Genomic DNA, 23,179 nt, shown 5'->3' with positions numbered 1-23,179 from the left:
TAGAAGCCAACTGTTGTGAATAAAAGACAGCAGAAGCCAACTGTTGTGAATAAAAGACAGCAGAAGCCAACTGTAGTGAATAAAAGACAGCGGCTTGATACGGAACTCTCGGTCCACAACACAGGAATTAGTGTTTGAAATTGTCCTCATAAAATTTGGCCAACATTTTTCAAAGCAACATTTTTAAAACATTTAAAAAAAATAAAAGCAGGGCTCGTAGAGGCCGTTCAGTTTTGGCTTCAATTTGTTCACGCGCCACTTTTGGTTTCATTTTGTTCTGTTCTGTGCATTTGCCCTGTTAACCAGAGGCCGTTCAATCACACAAAACCCAGAATTCAGAAATAGAATCTAGCCTCAACCCTAGTTTCAGGTTATTGCACAAAGATACAAGAAATTGGCTCATCTTGGCATAAATTATCCTCTGAAATAGGACCAGCAACACCCATAGAAGACAGCAAAATAATCACTCTAAGCCAACAAAGCTTCAGAATCCACAGTTTCATCAGTTCACTACTTAAGGTGCCAGAAGGCAGGAAGCAATACAAGGCTATCACAGAGTTTCGAGTCGCATGGGCTGCATGATAAAATTAAGTTACCGAAGAAACAGAAGGTACAAGGCTACCACAAGCATCATGCCACTGCAGAGCTTATACTGGAACAAGAACACAAGCTCCTATCTCATCTCTCATTAAGTTAACAAACACTTCACAAGGTGATGGGAGTAGAGCGCACAAGGACAAAGCTAGTAAGGGCGGTATCACCGGCTGTGCCCTTCACCGCCTCTGCCACTGTCTCTCCGGTCACCACCCCTCCGCGGTGGGGGCGGAGGGGGCATTCCACCAGGTTGTTGCCTGTCAACAGAAGAACATGCTGTCACAAACTGCAGATATGCACTCTGGACATACATTGTGCCTCAATGGAGTTGTCGAGAAATGTTCTTACAGGACATAGCCAAGGCGACCATCAGGAAGAACCATCGGCACCATTCTCATTCCTGCCGGTGCTGGTCCTCTGCCATATATCATTGGCTGCCAAAAAAATTATGTTAATAAAGCAAGATAATTACATTGCAGTATCACAGATATGTGATTGTCTGAATGATTAGGTTGGTTCACCTGGTTGTATGCAGGACCACCACCACCATAAGCACCATATGGATCTCCCATGTAGCCACCACCACCATAGGGAGGAAGAGGATAATTAGGGGCTCCTCCAGACATGTGTGAATGATCAGGTTTCTTTTCCGACAAAGGTTTGGCCATACTTCCAGTACTTGACCTGCATTTAACATGCCCAAGGTTACATCTATGATGGATCTATTTATGACAATTGACAACAATAAGCATTTCTAGCAACTAAAACTCCTTTTATACCAACAAGTGCCCCCCAGGATCTAATAAACTCACTCATGTCACACAATTGTACGAGCTGAGAGGTGCCCAAGTAATCAGTATTGTCACCAATAGAAACTAATCTGATTTTAAAGTGATTCAACTATGAATAATTTCTGATTAATTTGGTCAAGAAAAAAAAATCTAATTTGTGCTGCTGCTACGACATTAGATTCCAGAGGACACTGTATGATAACAGGGAGAGAGTTTACCATCAATTTCATATTTTTCCCTTCCTTTAACAGCCTTTAGTGCGCTTGATCTCTCAGCAAAGTGAACAAAGCCAAAATCCCTCTTATGCCCAGCTTTGGCAGGAGGCAGAACAATTTTTGTGACCTCTCCATGTTTGTCAAAGAGATCCTTTATCTTCTCCTTAGAAACATTCTCGGGTAGGTTCTTCACATATATAGTCTTCACCTGTATAATTGTAGCAAATTTTAAAAATCAAAGCCAAAAGGAAAGGACTGAGTGTAAATTTCTGCTTATCAAAAATTACAAGCCAAGATTGTTCTAACTAAACAGGACATATATCTAATCTAACAAAAGTATACAGCTAGCATATGTTGGTCAATCAGTACATTAACTTGCAACTTTGCAAGTCTACACAATTAACAATAATTTTTGCATAATGATATCTCAAGAATTCACATGAAGTAATCGATTTGTAATTCATTTAAGTATATTATGTATTTTTGGCATACATTATGAAAAGAATGGTTAAAATGTTGAATAAAAATTCTAGCTCTTGCATGGTACTGGACTTCACATGCAACCAGATGAGGGTTCTTCTTTAGACTAGAATATCTATTCTGATATATCCCAATTAATATAAAATGTAAGACTCTGAGATTCACAAGTCTGAGAACTTCAAAGATAAGCTGCCTGGTTCACCAGATTATGACAGCAGAAAAACCAAACATAAATTCATTTAGATCCAAATTGCCTAATTGATCTAGAACGCTAGGCAGACTTGCATAAGCCTACATGTCTAATTTTTAGCCCAAATGTCTACCTGAGCAGCTGCAGATGAAGGATCTGTTGAGCCCTTAGATTCAGCCCAACTCACAGTCAACAGGCTCCCATCAACCTTGAAGTCTCGTGATGAAAGCTTCTACCTGGCATAGTCTGCGCAGGCGTGGTTATAATACTCAACAAAGAGGAAGCCACGGTTACGGTTCGGGTCATGCTGATCCTGTGCAACAGCATCTCACTATTAGTGAATCTAGAACTCATGCTGTATATTTCTCCGCACAGAGACAGACGCGCATTACAACTCCATCCATGCATGTAGTACCAAGCTGACGGACGGACGGTAAGAAACAAGAGGATTGATTCGTGTGTGAAACTGACCTCGTAGATTTCTCCCAGCGGCTCGCACAGCTCACGGAGGTCGTCCTCGGTGATGTCGCGGGGCAGGCCGCCAATGAAGACCTGGGAGCCATGGGGCGGGAGGGCGAGCAGCTCGTCCCACTTGGCCCTCTCGTCCTCGCTCCCCGCGTTGGCGGCGTCGGCTCCCATGCCCGCCTCCTCGTCCCCGCCGCCTTTTCCGCCTCCAGCCGGCTCCGGCTCCATCCCGGTGTAGTCGTCCCTGCGGCCGCGTCATTGTCGTCCTCCTCCGGCTCCTCCGAGTCGTCCCGGCTGCCGCGGCGGCGGCCGTACCCGGCGTCGTCATCGTCCATGCCGTCGTCGTCCCCCTCCAGGTCCACCTGCTCCTCCGGCTCCTCCGACGCCTGCCGATTCGACATCGCCGCCGACAACAAACCCTAACCCTAGACCAGGCAGAGAACATAAAAATCAAAAAAAAAATCAGCACCAAAATCCACGGAGGAAAAAATAAAATAAACACGGGAACTGGCGTCGGGCGGACGGAATCACTGCGGATCTGGCGGCGGGGGGCTCGTGTTCGTTCGTTACCTTTGCGCCGCCGGAAAAAAACTACGCGCGGCATGATCGATCGATCGATTGATTGAAACAGGAGCAAGCAAGCAGTAGTAGTATAGAGAGATTAGTAGCAGTGGAGCGATTCGATTTCAGTTGCAGGAGCAGAACGAATTCGAATTGGAGGAGGGAGATCGAGGGGGGAGCTTACTGGAGTGTGGAGGTGGTGGGGGTTGGGGAATTTGGCTTGCTTGCGGGCTTTTCGGGTGCCTCCGGCACCGGATGTGAGGCCGTGTTTGGTTTGGCGTGAAAACGTTTTTATGAAATTTATTTTATGTTTTAATCACTAATTAGAAGTATTAAATAAAATATAATTAGAAAATCACTAATGAGGTCTTTGACCGCACGTTTAGAAAATGATTGGGTGCGCTTATTGTAGCATCATTGTAGCCAATCATGATGGAACTTGGCTCATTAGATTCGTCTCGAAAAGTTACACACATCCCTAAAAAAATTTTACAAATAAATTTTATTTAATACTCTATATGGATATTCGTTTTTTTTTTGTGAAATTTTAATGTGACACCTAACCAAATCTGAGAGACAGACTCAGGAGGGGCCGCCGGCCGTCCTCGCGGGGAGGATTTTATAGAGGCCGATGGAGGGTCCCTGTCGACACCGCTGTTTGCTCTGTCGCCGTTCGATTCAGATCCCCGCAACGGAGGGAGGAAAGGAGGTCGCTAACTTTGTTCGTTTTTGTTGCGCTAGAAAAGCATGACCAGAGCAACTCCAACCGTTTGACATTTTTTATTTGGCAAATTATGGAGTTTGCCAACTCCCAAACAAATATGTCAAATGTAAAACAAATCAATCTCCAACCGTTTTGCATTATTGACTTGGCATAAATGAAAATTGTGACCCACAATAATTCTCCCGCGATATTTTCCCAGCCGTCGTGCGCTTCTTCTCTCGTCGTGCGGGTAGCCTTCGCGCCTCGCCGTGTCCCTTCGCGCCGTTGCCAGAAATTCCTTCGCTCCGTCGCCTGCGCCGACTTCGTGCTTCCTGTCCCCGACCCTGCTGCCCAAGAAGCTACAGAGATGGATTCCAGGTCGAGGACTCCATCAAGCCGGCGTGCACTGCAGATCTTCAAGGTTTGTGGCATCAATACATCATCATAGGTTGTGATATATTCAAGATGATGGAGAGAAGGAAAAGCATGGCTTGTCGATCAGACGCCGATTACCAGGACAAGTTACTAGCTTGCGGGTAGTAGATGCTTTTCTTTCTGTTGACTAAAATGTACGGTAGTTCATGTTAGTTTTGCTATGGACTGGTCATGTATCCACCAATCCCCTCCCCACGGGAAAACAAGATGAAAAATCGCCTATATGCAGCAGGTTCCGTGGTCGCGTGGAGGTGTTGGCGCGTGTCTGTGCTATGGCGAGGTAAAGACCGGGTCGGTTCTGTGCGCTTGCTCGTCGCAGAGGCAGCCGGCCACGACACAAGCAGGGCGGCGCGTCGTGCTTGTCTGGCGGCGCTGAAGCAACTCCAACCGTCGAGGACGATGGCTGTACGACGAAGCAGTAGATCCCGTCGACGAAGCAGACCCTCGGACCCGTCCCTCGACCCTGGCGGAGTTTCATCTTCGCACGGCACCAGATCGCGCGCGAACGATGACGGCAGCGCGCGCGGGAGGAGACTTTCTCGCGCGAAACGTCGGATGCCAAGCGTCGAGGACGCGAGCAGATATGCGCGGGTTCAGCCGGTATTTGCCAAACTCCCCAAAATTGCCAAAGCCAATTGCCAAACGGTTGGAGAGGAGTTTTTGTGCTTTTTGGCAAAAATCAAGAATGCCAAAGCCAAATGGCACACGGTTGGAGTTCTTGTGCTTTTTGTCATGTGTTTTTGTTACTCAAAATAGGAGTATTTATGATTGTGTTTTTTGCGATTATATGTATTATCTTTTCAATATAAAACAATTTTTGGCCCTTTTGGAGTCTTATTATTATTTTTCTCATCTCATGCGTTTTCATCACAAGCATAACATGACCAAGGGTCCAGAACGAGTGAACTTTAGGCCTAGTTTCGTAAAACCCCACCTCCTGATTCTTAAACTTTCACTCCTGCATTCTCCGATACAGTGGTTTTAGTTATATTTAAATAAATTGTTCGGTAGAGTTCCACAAATCCGCTCAAAGAAATTGTGAGCAAAGTTTTTTTTTTCGAAAGGACGGCAAAAGCTTTGCCGCGATTTCTATTAGACGAATAAAGAAAAAAAGAAGGCAAGTGCCCCGCCCAATTTTTGAAGTGGAAGCTGAGCGAAAACCACACATACAATTATGGAGGGTACCCTACTCCATCTGCACACCTAGGTACCAAGTCAACTCAACTCACGCCATAAAAAGCGCCAACTCAACTCTACTCAACTCCACGCTTGGTCGGACTGGGACATCGACACAAGCCTCTAACCACTAGAACTCGGTCGGATTGGGTTGTCGACACGAGCCTCTGCTTTAAACCACTAGGAGCTCCACAACTGAGGCAGCAAGCAACTAAAGACTAGCAAAACAACTAAAAAACTAATCAACTAAAAACAAACTATGCCTACTCCACCACTGGCACCAATGTTGGTATTTATTAAGTGCAAATAGAAAATGATAGATTCCGCAAGCGCACAGAACACTAGTGTAGCATTTTACCGGAAGTATTCCAGGTATCGTTATTTATATTTTACCACAGGGAAGCATGGGTTAAAGAATCTGATAACTCACTATCATGTATCTACTAACTTAGTAAACCAACTAGACTAGAGCAGGGGGTAAATGGTATATGATAGGAATGATAACACACATAGGAGAATTTAATGATAAATGAGTAGATAGCTAAAGTGAGAGGACAACATGAGAGATCAAGGTTCCTAAGCACTTCTCTATTACTTTAGTTATATGTAACTAAGGTATGGGTAGATATAGCGATCACACACATGACACTTTGGAGCAGCAGGTCCTTTTCGACTCTCGAAAGAGACTGGGAAGAAAGTAGTCGGGGGAGGGCTGCCAAAAGCTCTACGGAACACCAACACGAACGTGATGGAATACAAAGGCCTTACAGAGCTGTCACCTCTGGGGCTACCACAACTAACCGTAGGATTGGGCGCAACCTCAGGTAACCTATAATCTAGACACCATGCCTACACTAACGATTACTACTCTAATCATGGCCTATGACTAGAGCACTCAATACGAGCAAAGATCCCATGCCAAGATGTAACAACTATACTAATCATACATGTAAAAGGCATAAAGTAAATAGAGATGATGATTATATATATTAAATCATAGGTCTTGCAAAGAGTAGATACAAAGACATACCAAATCCTTGAAAACTTCTCCAGAACCGGAGCGCAGCTCCGCTCTCCCTAACTCTCAACTAGAACTAATCAACTACATTGGAAAGTCTAGCCCTAATTCTCTAGAGATGAGAGATCATCCTTACGTGGGACGCCTCTACATCTCCACAATGAAGAATGAATAATGAATTAGCCTTTCTCCCAGGCCAGGGGCCTTGCTTATATAGCCCCCTAGGATGCATCTCGGCCGTCAGATCAAACCGACCATAGTCAACGACTTAGATTGGACCTCAAAGGCGGTGGGAGGCCATCTCCCAAAGGAGACGCTGATTTGTGGGACCCATAGGGCGGCTGCCCTAAGGTCTAGGGCGCCCGCCCTGTTCCAGAGGCTTCTGGAGCTCTGTCTTGGCGGCGTGTCTTCCCGAGCCTTCTAGAGTCTTCTTTTGTATGTGTTCGTGCGAAATTCATATTTCTTTTCCGGTCATTCCGGTCATTCCAAATAATGCAAACCATATGTCCGTTTCGATCGTCTCGACGAGATCTACACAATGGTCCACTCCATTTCACCATTTGAGATACTTCTATTTGGTCATTCTGGTCCTTTTCCGGTTTAGCTCCTGTAAAACATAGTTTCACCAAAACTCATGGAACTTGTTAAAACCAAACCCTATAACTATCATTTGTAATTCATTTTAGTATGATTAGAGGTTATGTTGACGGTTTAAAATAAGCATTAGTGACCATCAACAAGTTTCCCCAAGCTTAACCTTTGCTCGTCCCTGAGCAAAGCTAAACTCAGTTATGGATTAGGAGTTGCTACAATGCTTTCACGCCTCAAAAGTACACATGCGTTCAAACAAGAACTCTCCTCTGGATTAGAGTAAACTATTCTGACTTTCAAACTCACCCATATTACCTTCAACCATGGGGCTTATATCCTTCCCTTGGGTCTTGAGCAATTGAAAGACAGAACGGTCAAGTCAAGCACTATGTCTCGAGTTCTTCAATCAACCTTCATTCCAGAGTTTTTGTAGCTTTTCCAAATAAAACTCAGAGATTCCTTTGTATGACCCTCTCAATCTCTCATTTGTGGTATTTGTGGATCCTTACCAAGGCAACAATGGTGTTTTGCCTTCTCTCTTCCTCTTATTTGGTATTTTTTTGCATAAGGCAGAGTAACATTGTGCCTCCTCTCTCTCACCCTATAACTAGTAAAATTATGTGGAGTTCATAGGTGGAAAAGAAACAGCTCAGACATACTTGCGATACATATGTTGCCTAGTCCAACCATGGATCCAGAGGAACTCGTCATACAATCAAATCAAGATGTGCATGTGTGGTTACAAACAAAATGGTAGAGAATATTTGTGGAAGGTAGAAGGGGTGAAAGCCTAATTCTACAATGCTCCTTTACAAAGGGTAACTTCTCTCAACTTGGAACTTTGAAGAATTGGAAAACTGGGGCTTTGCTATAATATTTTGTTCATCACACGTTCTTTTTTTTCTCTCTCTTTTTTCACTTTTTTTTCTTCTCTCTTTTTTTTTAAATAGCCCAATCTCTGATACAATGGAATTTTGAGAGAAAAGATGATAACAACTTGGAGCATTTATTTTGGAATTTGGGTAGCAGATAAGGAAAACCTATGGGGAATATTTTTGTGTTCACTCCCAGTGTAGGAGCAGAACATTTTTGAGTGGATCTAAATGGGTGAATATGGTGGTGCGTACTTCCAGGGTAGAAGTAGCAAGGGGTGCATGGTGTGTGTGATCTTGATTTTAACCGCATGAAAAGCTCCTAAGGGTCAACACAGCTCGACCAAACTCAATGCACACAAGCAGTAAATAAATGTGGAAGTTTTTCCTATTCTAACAAGCATGCATATATGGCTGTGGTGGGAATTTAAGCTCTCGTCATACAGGAACTCATCATGTAGCATTTTAAGATTTTCAGAAGATAAAATCTCCAGAACTCTAGTGTCACTAGGAACATGATAAACAGCAGCTCAGACCTTCTCGTCTCATATCCGTCAACTACCTAGACTTAGATCAAGCATTCGCAACCCACAAGTTTCAGGTTCAGAGCAAATCTTAGGCCAAAACAGTTGTGTCCAAAACTCGAGAGAGTTCGAGGTTGAAAACTAGGTACTTGAAAGGAATTACGGCAGAGCAACTATTCATCATTTCCATGTAAAGAGATTATCTTCAGAGTTTATTTTAACAGGCAAAGCTTTGTACACTCTCACTTTTTATTTTATTTCAAACCTAAAGATCACACAAGATTTATAAAAAGAAATCTTTATTTGGTTTTAAGGTTATGCATCTTTTTATTGTTTTAAAATAAAGTAAACTCAATAATTGTAGAAGGAAAGAAATACTTAGCTAGATACACAGGGGATGCCCTCCCCCAAGCTGGTTGTTGACGCAGTCGTTCACTCTTGAAGTGTAGCAAACTGGCAGTGGAGTTGTACTTCCTCTTATGGAGTGTCAATATTGGTGACTGTTGAGACAGCACTCCGACAGTGGATAGAACATCCACTTGCGTGTCAGCTCTTCTTGATCCTCCAAATCCTGTGAAGCTCAAATAGACAATAAAGCTTGTGGAACTAATTAAGTGTTAGTGATAAAACTCTAAGCCTTGATTATCTAGAACCTCATCCTTTATCAGGATCTCTCTTTTAATATTTTTGCAATTTTATATTTTAAATGATGCAAGAGAAAATGCACAGGATGAATGCAAATTTATTTTATTTTATGCCACCACGGTGGATATCCCTGCGGGTTGTTACACACCACAGAATCATTCACACGGGGCTTGGCATTTTTAGGATGCAATTCAATAACATTTTCTTTTATGCACATGTAACAAAGTAAATATGCAACATGAATTAATTATGCAGTGTGGGAAAGTAAATATGCTAATGGAAAAACTTATGCAGTGCTAAAAAGGGAAATATGGATAACTACCAAGTTTACCTCCCTGGCGAGGGTTTGATGATTTAAGTCCTTCGAACAAGACTTCTTGCCATGTTCACTCCTTAGGTGCATCATCTCATCGAAGGTGAAGACATTGATGATTGTACCTCTTGAGATGATGGTTCCGAGGATGGTGTCACCCTTGTTCTTTGTTTGTCCAGCAGTTTGAAGTGAAGCCTTAATTGCAGAAGCTGGCAGCATCTTGCTTAGTGTGCATGTTGCGGATTCAGAACTTCACTTGTAGGATTTGGGAAATCAAATAACTCCCCTACATTTTGCTTGAAGTGTGTCCTGCTTGCAAAGACAAGGTAGAAATCAAGTGCATGGGCTCTGTTGGTGGAAAAACACCAACAGAACCAAAACCTTATAAATTCTCCTCTAACCTTTGGCACATTGAACAAGATGAGATTGATATGCCTTGTTCATTGTATGGGTGGCAAGATCAGAAGGATGAGCATGAATGTATCATGTAAACCCTTTTGATAGAAAGAGTAGAATTGCTTAACTAAAGGATGTACTATCAACTTTTCATTATGTATCAAACAGTTTCATGATTAAGACAACCATCTCCCAAAGATGCCACATTTAGCTCGCTTAATTATGACTATGAAATCAATAGTGTGGTGTTATGAACAAGCTTAAGAAATAAAACAAGTTGAGTTAGTCATATTGAATCAAGCAAGTTGTACCTCAAAGATGTTTATTCATTTCTTTAGGTGTATACCAGAGTCAAGGTAGAGCTTTCTAAATAATGACCACTTACCTTCAGATGTTACCTTTGTCACAGGAGCACCCCTATGATGAAGAGTAGATGCTTCTAGTGGTCCTTTCCTTCTTCTTGGAGTTTGCCTCTCTCCTTGACACTTGTTTATGAGCATCTTTTCTTCTTGGAGTGTGCCTTCCGCCACAGAGTACGACCACCAACCGCTTGCCGAAGCCGTAGCCGCCGGCGGCCGAGCTCCCGACACAGGCACTGCCACCCCCTGAAGGTACCGGATCTGGAGCATAGCCCCGGAGCAGCACCCCCGTGGACGCCATGGCCTCCATCTTCATAACGACCGCCCCACGACGGCAGTCGGAGGCATGGGGGAAGGACGGCATAGACGAAGACCGCCCCCAACGCCAGCACAACCCCTGCCACCGCCACGGAACGACCATCATGAAGAGGAGGCGGGGGATGAGCAGAGAGGGAGGGAGCCCCTCCGCCGCCCCCACACCCGAAAGGGCAGCAGTCCCGCAACGCCTTGCCGGTGCTCCCCATCGGAGAGGAGCAGCCACCACCGTGTCCGGCACAGTCAGCAGCACCGCCACGGGACCACAGACCTGCCAAAAACCATGGCCGGCCACACCACCACGGCGCCGCCGATGAGCTGCTCCTCCACCACCAAGAGGAGCCGCCAGCCTAGGGTTTCGGCGAGGAAACCCGCCAGCAACCCCTCCACGCCGCCACCGCTGCGCAAACCCCGGAACCGCATGGCCTACAGCTGTCCCGGCCAGGGGGGCAGATCCGCCTGCACGGGGGCAGTGGTCGGCGACGACGGCGCTCGGGGACGACGGCGCGATGGGGCGGCGAAGCTCGAGCGGCACGTCCTCTGGCGGCAGGGGACGGCGGCGCTCGGGGACGACGACGATGGTGAGAAGGAGCCGTCGGATCGAGCAGCGGGACGACGGCGCGCCGGTGGAAATCAAGAATATCGCGAAGTGTTGGGGGAACAGGGGGGGCGAGGAAGAAGGAGAGGTATATAGGGGGTAAACAGTAACCGTGAATAGTAAATAGTAAATAGTAACCATGAATAGTAACAGTCTAGGGTTTTGGCGCCCCCCTCTCTTCTGTTTATATAGCCCCTTAGGTGGGCTGCCTTGGGCCCCACCTTGGGCGCCCCCTTTTGGGCCGAAAAGGCCCATTAGTGCACCTAAGCCCAGTCTAATTCGGATCTCATCCTTATCAGGCTTCTTTCCCTTAAGTGTGTGACCCTATGGGCTCACATGCGAATAGACATGGCCCGAGTACTCTTACTCGGCCCAATAGTAGACAGTGACCTCTAGCAAGACATGTCAACTCCTATACGCACACAAAGATCATATCAGATGAGCCGCCACAATATCATATACATGTTGTTCCTTTTGCCTCACGATATTTGGTCTAGCTCCAAGCCAACCGCTCTTTCTCGATCCTATGATTCGGAATTCTTGGTTAACTCTTAATCCCAGCATGGCCATGCATTTCCTGATCCGAATCACTCGAGGGGCCCAGAGATATCTCTCTCTTGTAGAGAGGGGCAAATCCCATCTTGACCGACTATGTCTCACAGCATGCTTCTTGACAGACCCGAAAGCCACCTTTATGACTACCATATTACGGTGCAGCGTTTGATGGCTCCTAAGTAAGTCGGTTCACATATTGAGTACATACGACGATCTCAGGTCTTAGGACACAGCGTACATATTGTGTAATGAGAAGTCATCATCTCGTGTTGGGTCAGTTCAGACTCATATCCCACATGAGCCCACATTATTAGTTTGACATCTACATGTCCATGACTTGTGAAACATAGTCATCAACTAATACATGTGCTAGTCTAATATCCATGTGTGTCCTCACATGAACTCCGACTAGGAACAGCTTTAGAATAATCATACAAGTAAAGAGTCTCATAGACAATTCACATAATTGTCAATCAATACAAATTGTCTTTCATGGATATTCAAGGAACACTTCATTAATCATGAATACAAGGAAATATGATCATCTCTACGATTGTCTCTAGGGCATATTTCCAACATCTATCACGATATTAACGTTTAAAAAGTGAATTTTTTTGTAAAATTAAGCAATTTCATGATATTAATGAGTAGTGTGTGAGTTTGAGAGATAGCGTGTGTGTGTGTTAGTAAGATTGTGTGTGTTAGTGAGAGAGTATAGTGTGTTAATGCGAATGTAATTTCATGAAATAAATAAAATTAGTTGAGTAATCCATATTATTGTATGAAAATTATACTTGAGTCTGATAATTAAGTGAAAATTATATATATATAACACATAAAGAATAATGGTAAAGTACATATATAATAAAAGTATTCGAATTGTCATTACTTTTGTATATAAAAATAGAAACTGATTCAAGTACATGAAAGATTAGCGGTAACAGATTTTCTCTTAACAAATGTCCCTTGATTATGATTTACTTCTAAATCATCATTGGCTAGCAGGATGCATGGACCAGCATTTACTTCTAAAGGTGGAATGACAACAAAGTTATTATATTCTTCTGACAAGTCTGTCTTGTCCTCCACTCCAACGATGTTTCTCTTCCCTGATAGAACTATGTGTCGCTTAGGCTCATGATCCTTTTGCTTGTTTATCCCCTTCTTTGGCTTACTGGACATGTCTTTAATGTAGAAAACCTGAGCGACATCATGAGCTAGGACAAACGGCTCGTCTCTATACCCAAGATTGTTGAGATCAACTATTGTCATCCCATACTCATCTTTTGTTACCCCTCCTCCAGATAGCTTAACCCATTGGCAACAAAATAGAGGCACCTTGAAATTGGGACCGTAATCCAGCTCCCATATCTCATCAATGTAGCCGTAATATGTGTCCTTTTTTCCATTATTGTCCGTGGGATCCATACGAACACCGCTGTTTTTGTTGGTACTCTTTTTATCTTGGGATATCGTATAAAATGTGTTTCCATTTATCTCGTACCCTTGGTATGTTAAGATATTCCAAGATGGTCCCCTAGCCAATAAGAACAGTTGTTCACTTATATCCATATTATGCATTAGATGCTTCCGCAACCAGCTGCAGAAAGTGTTCATGTGCTCACGTGTAATCCATGCCTCAGACTTTTCCGGGAATTCAGAGAGCAGAATTTTCTTGTGTTCCTCGATATACGAGTCAACAAGGATGATTGTTGAAGAATCGCATAATGCGCTTTCTTGAATGAGAAATCATCTGTGCAGACATAAGATTTCTTTCCTAATGTACCCTTTCCAGTTAGTCTCCCCTCATATCGCGATTCAGGGACTCCAATCGGTTTGAGGTCATCAATAAAGTCAACACAAAAGTCAATGACCTCCTCAGTTCTGTAGGCACTGGCGATGCTTCCTTCTGGAGGAGCTCGATTACGAACATATTTCTTGAGTACCCCCATGAACCTTTCGAATGGGAACATGTTGTGTAGAAATACTGGTCCTAAGATATCAATCTCTTTAACAAGGTGCACTAGAATATGTGTCATGATGTTGAAGAAAATGGTGGAAATATCAGCTCAAAGCCAACAAGGCATTGCACCACATCATTTTGCAGCTTTATCAAATTCTCCAGGTCAATTACCTTATGAGAAACTGCATTGAGGAAGGCACATAGCTTCACGATGGCTAACCGGACGTTATCAGGCAGAATCCCCCGCAGCACAACCGGAAGAAGTTCGGTCATAAGCACATGGCAGTCATGGGACTTGAGATTTGTAAATTTCTTCTTTGCCAAATTTAAGATTCCTTTTGTATTGGATGAGTATCCAGATGGAACCTTTATACTGCTCAAGCAGTCAAATATAGTTTCCTTCTCTTCCTTGCTAAGAGTATAGCTGGCAGGACTTAAGTATTCTCGTCCATTATCTCGCTGTTGTGGATGTAAGGCATCTCGTTCTTCCATACGTTGCAATTCTTGACGTGCTTCTACTGTATCTTTTGTCTTTCCGAAAACTCCCAAGAATGCTATCAGGTTGACGCAAAGATTCTTCGTGAAGTGTATCACATCAATTGCATGACGAACATCTAAGACTTCCCAATATGGTAGCTCCCAAAATATAGATTTCTTCTTCCACATGGGCGTCATTCCGTTTTCGTTCGGAACAGGTTGGCTACCAGGTCCCTTTCCAAAAATAACTTCTAGATCTTTTACCATATTGAAGACGTCTTTACCATTACGGTGCATCAGTTTTGTTCAGTGGTCCGCTTGGCCTTTGAAATTCTTGCCCTTCTTTCGTAAACTTGTCTGATGGGAAGAAACCGACGATGACCCATGTATACAATTTTCTTACAGTGAGTCAACCATATATTATCGGTATCATCTAAACAGTGTGTGCATGCTTTGTATCCCTTGTTCGAATATCTTGACAAGTTACTAAGAGCAGGCCAGTCATTGATCGTTACGAACAGCAATGCTCATAGGTTAAAGTTTTCCTGTTTGTATTCATCCCACATCCGTACACCTTCATCGCCCCAGAGCAATAAAAGTTCTTCGACCAATGGTCTTAGGTGCACATCAATGTCATTTCCGGGCTGCTTTGGGCCCGGGATAAGCACTGGCATCATGATGAACTTCCGTTTCATGCAGGGCCATGGTGGAAGATTGTACATACAAAGAGTCACAGACCAAGTGCTATGACCACTACTCATCTCACCAAAATGATTCATGCCATCCATACTCAAACCGAACCTTATGTTTCTCGTATCCAAATCAAATTCAGGGTATGTTCTATCTATTTTTGTCTACTGCGACCCATCAGCGGGGTGTCTCAACATCGAGTCTTTCTTGTGTTCCTCTTTGTGCCATCGCATCAATTTAGCATTATGTTTATTTCTAAACAGACGCTTCAAACTTGGTATTATAGGCGAATACCACATGACCTTCGCAGGAACTCTCTTCCAGGGAGGCTCCCCCTCGACATCTCCAAGATCATCTTTTCTAATCTTGTAACACAATGTACTGCATACGGGACATGCATCCAAATTCTCGTACTCGCCTCGGTAGAGGATGCAGTCGTTGGGGCATGCATGTATCTTTTGCACTTCCAATCCTAGAGGGCAAATAATTATTTGGCTTCATACGTTGTGGTAGGCAATTTGTTGTCCTTAGGAAGTATTTTTTTTAACAAGTTTGAGTAATTCACCAAATCCCTTGTCGGATACACCATTTGTCACCTTCTATTGCAGCAACTCCAAGGTGGTGCCAAGTTTTTTCAATCCATTTTCACAATATGGATACAACAACTTACGGTGGTCCTCTAACATCTTCTGGAACTTTAACTTCTCCGTTTCACTCTCACAGTCTACCTGCACATTGTGCAATGCCTGCCCCAGATCGTCGCTGGGATCATTTTCTGCTACATCTACTTCGGGCTCTTCCATGGGAATATCGTCATCGCATGCACCGAATCCAGCATTTCCGGGAAAGTGGTCGTCAAAATCTTCTTTATTGTCTTCCATGGTAACCCCCTGTTCTCCGTGCTTCGTCCAACAAACATACTTCTCCATGAAACCATTTGCGAAAATGTGGCTGTGTAGGATTTTTGAAGATGAGTAATCCTTGTTATTGTTGCAATGAACACACGGGCAGCACATAAAACCATTTTCGCTTATTTGCCTCAGCCACAAACAAAAAATAATGCAGGTCTTCAATGAATTCATTCGAACGTCGGTCAGCATTGTACATCCATTGCCGGTGCATCTGTATTTTAAAGAAATCGATTTGAATTCTTTACACGTATCGAATAAATAAAATATATCAAACCTAAATTAAACTAAATGTAACATAACATGAATAATTAAAAGATCTGCAATATCCATTGTACATCTTGATTAATTAAAAGGAGTACTTAATGCATTACAGAATTTAACAAAGGAGTACTCAACATGAAACTTAAAAATTCGGACAATAACACATAGGTTTTCATCCGTCCTTGCATGGGAACGCAGAATGCTCTAACGGATTTCTTGCTGGCGCAGAAGAAGATGGCGGAGCTGAAACCTCCGAGTTTGGTGGTGACGAACCGTAACGCCGCAATAAATCCTCAAGATCAAATGGAGGTTCCTCGCCCCTTGCCACGCATTCTCTATATTCTCTTTCCAAATAACGGAGCACTGCCCTATGAAAAGCACTAGGTTTCTTAGACCGACGACCTACTCGAGTTGTGCCATTCTCTCCAGAAGGACAACGATCACCCCCACCGGCGCCACTCACTCCAGCTGCTGAAGCCATATTTTACTGGAAAATACCTTTATTTTTCACAAAATTATAAATTCTTACCATTACAATGCAAATATTATTTACTATTACAATTACAATGATCAGATTAATAACTCTTGCAAATAACAATGAAATCATATATACATCACTAGAGTGTCAAAATAATCCATTCATAATACAAAAAATTCTAATATACTCATTTCATTAATTCATTCATGAATACAAAAATCAACTATCCACAATATGGTCATATATACAAGTACATCACATGAAGTCTCTACACTCATTCTAAAAATTTCTACTATCCACATACTCATCTAAATCTAAAAAAAATCACATCTACATATGCAATCTAAATGTCCAAGAAATGAGCTAGCTACACATTTTCTTTATTTCTAAAGCATGAAATGAGCTATACAAGCCAAAGAAGAAGAGAAAAACAAGCCCCAAACCTTTAGCGCCGATGGAAGGACGGGAGAATCAAAGATCTTCACAAATGTGGTGAAGAAATGAGGAAGAACTCCCCTCTCCCGAGCAAAGAACAGCAAGAACAAGTGAGCTGAATGGCTCGGGCGGGAGAGAGGGAAGGGAATAAGGGGGCCAAGGAGCTTGGTCCCAGTTGGAGATACCAACCGGGACAAAAGGGGGGCATTTTATCCCGATTAGTGGCTCCAACCGGGACAAAAGGCCCCTGTCCCCCTGCTGGCCCAGCTAGCCGTTGGACCCGGGACAAAAGCCACCTATTGTCCCGGGCCCAAAGGCAGTCGGGACAAATGGCCTGGAACGTAGTAGTGCTCTCTCTCGCCATTATCTGCATGTGCCACCGCCGTCTTCTGCTGCTCTGCTCCTCCACGGACGGGGACGGCTAGGTGGCCGCGGAGGTTAAGGACGAGGACGGACTCGCTGCCCACGTGCAGCTCGCCGCGCCCGCTCAGCGCCTCCCGCTCGCGCGCGGCCAGCGCCCGCGGAGCTCGTCGTGGCCGCACAGCGCCTCCGCCTCTTTGGGGAGCGCCATGGCCGTCCACGTGAGCACGCTCTGGATGCACGACCAGCTTGAGCCACTACGTGGAGTTCGCGAGGTAGAGGACTGGTTGGCGGTGCAGCTCCATGGAGCGCTCTTCCCTTGTTCCGTGCTCAAGCACGAGCAGACCCGTGCTCCTCCTGTCGCCCACGACGCGCGTGTAGCCACGAGGCTCGGTGCTTAGTAGCGCACCTCTCTCCTGGCACTTGTCTGCTTGTAACCTCTGTCGGCTCCATTTTCATTTCCTTCACGGCACCGCGCCTATTTATACCGGAGCTCTCAGCACCGTCAAAGACCGCAGAGCTTCTAGCATGGACCACGGCGAGAGGAGGAGCGGCGCGCACAGAGCGGCAGCCAGGCCCTGGTGTGGCGGTGGCGACGTCGCAGCGGGCCGCGTGGAGTCCCAGCCACTGCCCAAGGTGTACTGCGCAGGGTTCTGGATTCGGTCCGAATTGACCGAATCTCACCGAAATTCACTCATCTCAGAAGGGTCTGAACCGAATTTAGTGCTTCAAAATTCGAATATTCCCATAAATCTAACCGAAAATCGACCGAAATTCGCCCAATTCGATTGGGACTGAAATTTTCCGAAATTGAATCCCAAAACCTTGGTACTGCATGGAGCCCAGGGACTTCCGGGAGCTCGTGCAGAGGTTCACGAGCGCCTGCACCACCGCCGCTCCGGGGCCGCTGGCCATGGTCGCGGACAGCAGCAGGCGCGCCCAGGCCGCGGCAGCCGTGCCCGTGCCCGGTACTGGGCAACATAGCAGTTCGACTACGCGTCCTGGATCTCCGCGCCGCTGCTCAGCCCGGCGGCGGCTACCAGCAGCACCAAGGGAGCAGTGGGCCTCAGCTTTAGGGCCAGCCATAGGTAGAAAACAGGACTGAGCTAGGAATGAGAGGATGAATGATTTGAGGGGGCATTTTGCTAAAAGGGCGTTGTCTACGTAGGAGAAAAACATGAGCCGAAGGGGTATGGCCTATAGGTGCAGCGCAAATGAAGTTTTTGGACCTAAAAATTCACTTTCAAAGTTGATGGCCCAAATCGACACAGCCGCACAAGTTAATGGCCTGTTCTTGCATTTTACTCAAAAATTATCCACTTACCACTGGTTAGAATCGTTATTTTTCTTCCTCTTCTATTCGTGTTGCACCTTCCGGTCTTCCCCATCGCATCTCGTCTTCTTCGCTTGGACAAGCACAGGCGAGCGTGGCCGCCTCACACCACCGTTGTCCTCACCGACTCTGGCGGCCAGCGGGCGTCACCGATGATGATCTCTGCCCCACCTAGTCCAAGTGCCTCTCTCGCCGCCCATACTCTCCTCCCCCACCACATGTCCGCCTTTTCCAGGGCTCCAAGCATGCGCTGCCCCGTCCCTGGCCGACAGCATGGATATTGCAGGCGCGACACGCCTCCTGCTTCGGATCCGAAGGTCGCAGGTGCGGCGCTGCTCAGATCCTCCATATCTGGCGGTCACAGATGCGGCACTACTATGGCTCCATCTCCGGCGAGCGCCAGGCGTGGGAGCTTGGCTCCCTACCTACGGGCTACGGTGGTGCCTCCCTCCTCTCTGTAGCAGCTCCCTTCCTACCAGCCGGCGGGCGCAGCCTGTCCTGGATCCGGTTGGTGCTACCTCCCTCCTAGTCGGTGGGCGCAGCCTGCCCTAGATCCGACGAACGTGCTTTCCTCCCTCTTCCCGTTGGGCTGGCGGAGCTACTCCCAGCCCGTGGGCGCAGCCAGCTCGGATGAGGTCAGAAGAACATCCATTGGGTGCATGACATGTGGGGTGAACTTTGTGGTTGAGAGCAGCTTTTGCAAAAGCCACGTCTATTGAACCAAATGGACTTTTCCAAAAGCCACAACTCACATTCTAACTTTTCTAAAACCACATCTCGCAACTACTTTCCAAAGCCACATCTCACAGCTACTTTTCCAAAAGTCACTGCCCAACAAACGCACCCTTAAGCTTGGCTATGGGCTCGAACTTGAACCTGTCTGCCTTCAGATTCCATGGACCCGTGCAGTGCGTGAGCCATTCAAGTCAAGTCGACTGTCGACGCTGAGCCTTGTCGGCAGAGAGAAGAATGGAAAAAGGCGAGCTTGAACAGTAATGCAAATTTACTTCGTCTGGACGTTTGGACGTGTGAAGTAGTGGTGGACAGCCACACACGTGTCGTCCTTGTTGCCGGAAATCGGAAAGATGGCCATTCATCACCATGGCTACCTGGCACTGCAGCGCCGGGCCGGGATAAAGTCATCAAGACGTCGCTGAAGGCAAATACAGGCCAGGGCCACCGGTGAGGCGCGTGCTGTCGTCTTCTCAGGCTCTGCTCATGTGGCCACTGAGTCGACACAGAGATGATGGCTCGCAGCGGCCAGCAGCACACCACGGCCATGGCCGTTGCAATGTGTGAACGCCCCCACCTGGCCACCTCTATCGTGCATTCGTGCTCCGTTCCCACGATGAGGCACCAGCCACTGCGACGGATCGGACGAGGACGATGCATGGACGAGTCACGAGTGGCTTGTATTGCATTGTTATTTTTTTTCCTTCACACCGGCTGAAAGAGTGAAAAGGCTGAAGGTACGAGTGCCGCTGCTGACTGCCCCACCTCAACTTTACATGCTCCGGTACATGTGGCGGAGATAGTATTTTCATGTTGGGTGTAGGGAAAGATCTAATAAAAGACCAAGGTCCACGGTACATTAATAGCAAAAGACAGTTTCTCCATTCAGCGTATAGAAATTTTAAAAAATGAGTTGTCTTTACTTTTTCTTTTGGCTTCTACTATAGTAGAGATTTCAAATCAAACATTCCTTTACAAATTAAATATATATCTATATTATTGTGTTCATAAGGCATATCCATTCTTCGCGTACTATATTTTTTGGATTTTCAAACAAGTATCTGGGATAGTAAATGAATTGTCAATTGCACATTTGTAGATATGGTTGAGTTCTCTACGGCTTCGGTTTTGGTCGTTTTCTCTATCTAAAGTCATTTGAAAATTTTGAAATGAAACATGAATAATTCAACCATATTTTTCATTGGACAAGGAAATTAAAATGGAAAAGTTACCAACTATAAAGTTGTATAACCCTTTATTATCTATAATTTTTGTTTTTGTCATTTCTCCAACTGAGGTTGTTTAAAAAATCAATTTGAATATGTGAAGAATTCAAACTAAATTATGGGACCATAAATTGTTTCAAATAAAAAAATCTCAACTTTGATGTCTTATATCTTTTAGAGACCTATTACTTTTTTTTTGAAACAAAGAGATCTATAACTTTGGTTTTAGTTATTTCTTCATCCAAGATCATTTGGAAAACTCAAAGAAATTTGAAATTCAAAACATTAGAACTTCAAACAAAATCGGATGGATCCAAATTGTTTCAATTGAAAAAGTTATCAACTAAAGAATTGTATATCTCTTTATCTTCAAATGGCTTCATTTGAAAAAGTTATGAATTTTACTTTGCTGCACATATTTTTAGACATGGCTCTAAATCTAGTCGCCTCTAGAAATTCATTTGTAGAGACGGTTGCATACACAGACGTGTATAAAGATAGGTGTATTTATAGAGGTGGCTAGAGAATAACAATGTGTCTACAAATGTATTTCTAAAGCTAGTTAGTTTCGGGAATCATTTTTAGGGGTGGATGTAGATTGAGCCAGACTCTATTTAGACATGTCTTTACAAATCTGACGTGTAGTAGTGCCATGCATTCTTCGTTGACTCCTCAGTCCTCACAACCTTCCTCTTGTAACCAGCGAGCTTGAAATTTGAAGCTTGTATTGTGCTGCAGCACCTCCTACTCCCTCTGTGTTCCTTGAAGATGTACAATCACAGGACGGTGATTAGAGCGCCGGGGATCATATCGTTGACTACCTCAACTAGAGGGAATTTACTTCGCCACTACACATTGGCCACTGCTCAATCCAGATGCTCCCTAATATAGCTCTTTCTTATGTGGCTATGATTATGCGAGGTAAAATGAACTCAATCCATATTTTTATACCGGCAATGTCAGGCAAAACTTGATGGTTGCGTAAACTAACGACAGATCATAAGTAACAATGGGAGTTTTGTTATTCTTCTCTTGGACCCAAACTGAGTACATGGCCGTGCCTGTGCCTATTAGTAATGGGCCCGAAGATAACCTTTACTTGAGAACAAGCTTCACCCAATCTGGCTCGCTGGACCTCTTCTCCTAGGCCAATCTCAGCCCATGGGCCTGTCGATTTTTTCTTTTTTAGCGCCCAAGCACCAGTAGGGGGTGACCGTGGACACAATTTTTTTTCTTTTGACTGAACTGGAGGGGCCGTGCCCCCGCAGGAATTGAATTTATTGAAGATAAAGATAAATAGTTAAGATTACAACAACTGAAAATCAAAGGGGTAAAGCAAAGAGGCGGGGGGGGGGGGGGGGGGGGGGGGTTAAGAGACCGTGGACACAATCGTGTCTCCGTAGCCGCCGCCGCCGCAGAGCACACTAAGCCACCCGGCGGGCCGGCGACCATCCCAAACGGCCTGGCTTCCCTGACTGCCTCGGCCGGCCCCTTCCTTCTAATCTCGCCGGTGATAGAGACGAGGGAGGGAGAGAGTTGTCGAAGATGGAGACGAAGGCGGCACCGGCGAGTCGGGTGCAGGCGCAGTGATGGGCCAACTCGCGCGTGCCAAGGTGGAGGAAAAACAGTGCCACGGGGGGACGGGCGGGGCTCGGAGTCGTACTCCTGTCCGACTGGTCGGACACGAAGATTTCCGGCTCGGCAGCGCCAGCAACGCGAGCGAGAACACAGGTTGGCCGGTGGCGTCCAGCACCCACCGTCTATTCACATTCTAGATTCGTCATATCTAATACGTAAGCTTTAATGCTTGATCGCAGCGCTGCCGGGACGGCGGCCTACTAGTACTCTATTCGGCTGCACTACAGCAGTGGCTTCAGCAGCCACAGGCCACAGCCAGCTGCTGCTGTTGCTACTACAGTCTACAGAGTCCTTTGGAGCAACACATGTTTAGAAATAATAATAAAAGATGCTTGATCAGAGATGGGTTTGAAACTTTGGAAGGTACGTATGTTCTAGGATTGCACACTACTATGTACAAACTTTCAAGACCAACGTAATTCCAGTCACTTACAGCAATATGGTAACATGTTCAGAGAACGGGTACAATTTGTCTGAAAACAATACTCCATTATGGTCCAGTAAATAAAATAGTGTGAAATCTGAAATGAAACAAACCAAAGCACACATATGCGAATCCGACAACTAGAGGTACACTAGTGTCTTGCGCCGGAGTAAGGAATAGTGTGAAGGGCTTAATTACCAGTCACAGTGCATGTTCTATATCTGACCAAAACTTTCCAAAATTTCGGAAAGGAGTGGTCTGACAGTCTTCTTGGGCCCAAAATCTGTTCCAACAAAAAGCGTGCAGCTTTCAAGTTCAGACATAGTTTTGGAAGCTTCAGATAGTGAACTCTTAAATCCCTTGTTTCTAAAGATTTCAACATACTGTTCGCACCGCATCACTGATTTAGCAATCCGGCCGCAAATCTTCACAATTCTCAGACAGTCTGGTGTTGC

The 23,179-nt window shown here is 45.2% G+C and overlaps 1 pseudogene; it reads right to left on the bottom strand.

Annotated features, from left to right (window-relative positions):
* Positions 1-385: 385 nt before the first annotated feature.
* Positions 386-3,568, bottom strand: LOC120642970 (annotated as a pseudogene).
* Positions 3,569-23,179: the final 19,611 nt, after the last annotated feature.

The sequence above is a fragment of the Panicum virgatum genome, chromosome 7K (assembly GCF_016808335.1).
Source record: "Panicum virgatum strain AP13 chromosome 7K, P.virgatum_v5, whole genome shotgun sequence".
Classification (NCBI taxonomy): domain Eukaryota; kingdom Viridiplantae; phylum Streptophyta; class Magnoliopsida; order Poales; family Poaceae; genus Panicum; species Panicum virgatum.
This window is presented reverse-complemented; position numbering and strand designations above follow the sequence as displayed.